Source organism: Sorex fumeus, unplaced genomic scaffold, assembly GCF_029834395.1.
Source record: "Sorex fumeus unplaced genomic scaffold, SorFum_2.1 ptg000075l, whole genome shotgun sequence".
In the NCBI taxonomy this organism is placed as follows: domain Eukaryota; kingdom Metazoa; phylum Chordata; class Mammalia; order Eulipotyphla; family Soricidae; genus Sorex; species Sorex fumeus.
Window position 1 is genome coordinate 10,137,311 of NW_026606132.1, and position 5,236 is coordinate 10,142,546.

The following is a 5,236-nucleotide window of genomic DNA, read 5'->3' on the forward strand; positions in this document are numbered from 1 at the left end:
AAGTTACTGGAGAAGATGCTAATAATAGAATGATGGGTAAGTAAAGAAAGACTTTTAGGCTGTTGAAGCATCAGCGATAAATATCTTTGGGAAGCTATTCCAATTCTAAGCCTCAACAGATAGGATTTCCCTGGGGAAAGAACGGAATTATTAGAACTTGGAGAGAAGTTAGATTCATAGAATATATACTAAAAAACAGGATTTATGACCAATGAAAGGGAAGGATACATACCTTATTTCTTTATCTGACTATGCTTTATAAATATTTTAATATATATTTTCAGTATTCACGTTGGACATGAGAGTCTCCAGGTGGACGGTTCCACAATGAAATTGACCACATCATATTCAATAGATGGTTTTGCTTGACTGATGTCACTGTTACCCCGAAATTCCAAACGGGATAGGACCACCATCTCCTTCGTGAAAATTCTACTTTACAGAGATGGGAGAGGAATGCAAGGTTCAAGAAGATAACTCCCAGAATGACCACCAACTGGAAGGTCTTGGCTCCTTTGCGGCAACATGGGAAGACGCCATCATTGAAACGTTGAAGAGGAATACAATCAACTGGTTCAGCATCTCATGATTGTGAGAGGAATGCCAAGAGAGAGATAACCACGAAAAAAGGCCTGTCTTCAATAACTCTTGAGCTTATTCACCAATGTGGCTTGGCACATGCCGCGGGCAACCACAAACGAACATTCGAGCTCGAAAAGCAGTGCGGAGAAGCGATCAAGGAAAATCTCAAAGAGAGAAGAGCAGCAGTGCTGGGAGATGCGGCTGAAGCTGGGAAAAGCATTCGTAATGCCCGCCCGTCCTTCACCAACTACAAGACCAAGATGACTACCCTACGTCATCCTGATGGATCTATCACATCTTCCAAAAGGTCAATGGAGAAGATTATCCATGGCTTCTACTCAGATCTTTTTAATAGCCACGTCCACCTGCTCACATACCAAATTCCGCAGGATGGATATGTCATCCCCAACATTCTTCTTTCCGAAATCTGACACGCCATCTTGTCGGTAAAGAAACAAACAGCACCTGGCCCAGTCAAGGTCAAACCTGAATATCTGAAGAACCTAGCATCAGTACTCATGAATACACTGGCTCGGCTCTTCAAACGCTACCTGTCTGAATGCAAGGTTCTGTCCCAGTGGAAAACCATCAGGACTGTACTACTATTCAAGAAGGAAGACATCCATGACATTGGAAACTATTGCCCAATCTGCCTATGTCTGTCATCTGCAAACTGTTCCCTCAAGTCATCCTGAATAGGATTGGCAGAATACTAGATGAAGGACAACCATGCAAGCAAGCCGGGTTCCAAAAAGGATTCAGCACCATTGACCATATCCACACGATAACCAATCATTTAGGTTTCTCTGGAGTCCAAGATGCTGCTCTGTCTAACGTTCATTGATTTAAAGAAGGCCTTTGATTCTGTTGAGACAGAAGCGATCATCGAAGCCCAAGCCAATCAGGGCACTCAAACTCAATACATCAGGATCCTCCATGAGCTGTATTACGGATTCACTACCAGGATCTTGCCATTCTCCAAAGAAGTGATCATCGATGTCCAGAGAGGGGTTCAGCAGGGTGATACCATTTCACCAAAACTCTTCAGTGCCACTCTCGAGAACATCATGCGATAACTTGAATGGGAAGGAATGGGAGTGAAGATAGACTGTCGGCAACTACACCACCTCTGCTTTGCTGATGACATCATTCTAAGAACACCAAACATTAGCCAAGCAGCACAAATGCTGACCGACTTTGACTGTGAGTCTGGAAAGGTCGGACTACAGCTGAATCTCATGAAGACAATATTTATGAGAAACAGCCTCGTTCCTGACGCTCCATTTGCTCTCAACAGAACGACCATCTCCGAATGCAACAGTTATGTGTACCTAGGTCGAGAAGTCAACATGATAAATAACCTGGTACCTGAGTTGCGCAGGAGGAAGAGAATGGTTTGGAACACCTTCAAGAGCATCAAAGAAATAACTAAGAGGATTAAGAACCTCCAGCTCCGAGCACCTCTCTTCGATTCCACTGTTCTTCTTCCATTAACATACTCCTCAGAGACTTGGGCACTATGAAAACAGGATAAGAATGCTATTCGGGTCTCTCAAAGAGGAATCGAAGTAGCTATGCTTGGAGTATCACGCTTCACTCAAATGAGAGAAAGAATCCGGAGTTCCGACCTTCGTCAATGCTCAAGAATCAGGGACACTGTCTCATTTGCCAAGGCATCGAAAATCAGGTGGTCTGGACACGCAATGAGATTTGAAGATGACCACTGGACTAGAGTCATTACCGAACAGATTCCATGGGACGTCAAAAATTGAGTGACTGCCCACCTACGAGCTGGTCAGATTTATTCGTCAAGACCCTAAACGATCTGTTTGAGGCTCTTCGTGTTCCTAGCAAGAGCAGATGCCACTGGGCTAAGTTAACATGCAACAGGGTTGAATGGAGATGTTACTGGTGCCCGCTCGAGGAACTCAATGAGTAACGGTATATCAAGTGATCAAGTGACCTATTGGCCACATTAAAATCAAATCCATAAAATCTTGCAAGCCCAAGTTTTTCTGTTTGTAATCATTATCCCTCCTTTTATACTCCTTTTTGGGAGGAGCATCTGTGAGTTCTGGAGGGTGGCTAATGAGGAGATTATCTGGTGCCGGCAGGGTGTGGCTCACAGGTGTGATCCCTAGTCACTGGAGACTGGGGGAAGCATACAGAGTCAGAGACTGGGGAAAGCATCCAGAAAGCGGCCTTGGAGCATGGCAGTGGTTGGGCAGTGGAGGTTGGATGCTGGGGCTGTGTGCAGAACCATGCTACTGGACTCCATGCCAGGCTGTGGGGCAGGTGAGAGCCCTCCCCACTCCAAGGGACCAAGCCCCAGCAGCCGACCTCCACTTCCCAACCATTACCACACTCCAGGCTGCTTTCTGGACTGCAGCCACAAAGTGGCCCACAACACATTATAAAATACTTCCTACCCATTTACGCCTCTTAAAGAGCCTGGCGAGGTACCGAGACTATCCTGCTCACACGGGCAGAGCCTGGCAAGCTCCCCGTGGCGTATTTGATATGCCAAATACAGTAACGACAGTAGGTCTCATTCCCCTGACCCTGAACGAGCCTCCAATCATTGGGAAAAGACGAGTAAGAAGAGGCTGCTAAAATCTCAGGGCTGGGAGGAATAGAGATGTTACTGGCACCCACTCGAGTAATTCGACAACAAATGGGATGATAGTGATACTGATAGTGATAGTGACAGTGAATCATTATCCCATAGAACCAATTGTTCTAAGGTTGGAGAAAGGGTGGGTGAGCAAGACTGGAGCAGGATTGCCAGATTTATTAAATGAAAGTACAGGGTATAGAATCTGGCAAATCAAACAGGGATTAGGCAAATGCCTAGCATGCAACCAACCCTGTAGTGATTCCCAGAATAATATGATCCTCTGAACATCATTGGATGCAGTATTGGAGATCTCCATGCACTGCAGACTCTGGCCCTGGAGGAACCCAGAACTGATGGGATGGCCTGAGTAAAGTCCTTGGCAGCTCAAGTCCTGTACAACTTCACAAATCTTATGCTCTTTCATTGAACTGACAGACCAATCGGCTAAGAATTATAATGAAATCCCCTAGACCTCCTGAATACTGCTTGGGAGATACCCTCAAATATAGGGTACATAGTTGTACAAAGTTAAATATGAATTTCTGATAAAAATAAATACTCCTTAGTATAAATACATTCTGTTCAATATTTTATGTACTTTAATTTTTATCTTTTACAGAATCATAGATTTTATACGTCATTGATTAGTATTTTCATCTTAGCTTATGCAATACAGTGGTTTTTCTATTTTTTAATATCAATGAATGCACTGTGACCTACAATAGTTGATAATAATATTTTCAATATTCTAACAATATTCTAACATCATGCCTACCACCATAGTATTAGTGTCTCTCCACAAGCATCCCAAGATCCCCTCCATCCCTTCCTCCAACCCAGATAAGCTCAGCTCTGTAGACCAATTCCAGAATTCTTTTGCCTTTGGCCAGTTACACCCTTACTATATTTCTTTATATTCCACACATGAAAACAATCCTTTTACATCTGTACCTCTCTGGCTTTATATATATTTGGTTTGGGGACCACATGTAGAGATGTCCAGGGATGATTCTTGCCTCTATACTTAGAAATCTCTCCTGCCAGGGCTTTGGAAAAATTACAGTGTGCCAGGATCAAACCTGGGTCAGTGGTGTGCAAGGCAAGAACACTGCTCACTTTTCTATCTCTCGAGACCAAAGAATTTCTATGTTTTAACCTGTGACTCTAACTAGAGAATTAATATCATAGAGATGTTTTAATGGAATCTATGCTAAACGTTATTACTTTAAATGCCTCTGTGGCTATCTCAGCAACATAGCTGGTATCTATCAGAAGAGATGATTTTTGATCCTGATTCTTATCTCCTTACCTGTCCCTAGAGAAGCTCACTGGGTCCATTGAGATGAAAAGGAGCTTTTCAGAAAGAGCTTTCTAGATTTTAGTGGGTATGAGAAGAGCGATACTTGTATAACATTTCAGCCAAATAGCGAGTAGGTGGCAGTCTTGATCAATTTATCAAAGGGGAGAACATTTGCTTATTGAAATGAATTCAGAGGTACAGCCCGCCCCCAAGGGCCTGGGTTCCTCTCTGGGCACGCGCAGCTAGAAACAGCCCCGAGACAGCCGGTTTTCAACCCCTGAGCCGCATGGGACGGGCACAGAGGCCCAGCTCTGGGCAACAAAGCTGAACGGCTCCAATTCCAACAGGTACAGCCCGCCCCCAAGGGCCTGGGTTCCCCTCTGGGCACGCGCAGCTAGAAACAGCCCCGAGACAGCCGGTTTTCAACCCCTGAGCCGCGTGGGACGGGCACAGAGGCCCAGCTCTGGGCAACAAAGCTGAACGGCTCCAATTCCAACAGGTACAGCCCGCCCCCAAGGGCCTGGGTTCCTCTCTGGGCACGCGCAGCTAGAAACAGCCCCGAGACAGCCGGTTTTCAACCCCTGAGCCGCGTGGGACGGGCACAGAGGCCCAGCTCTGGGCAACAAAGCTGAACGGCTCCAATTCCAACAGGTACAGCCCGCCCCCAAGGGCCTGGGTTCCTCTCTGGGCACGCGCAGCTAGAAACAGCGCCGAGACAGCCGGTTTTCAACCCCTGA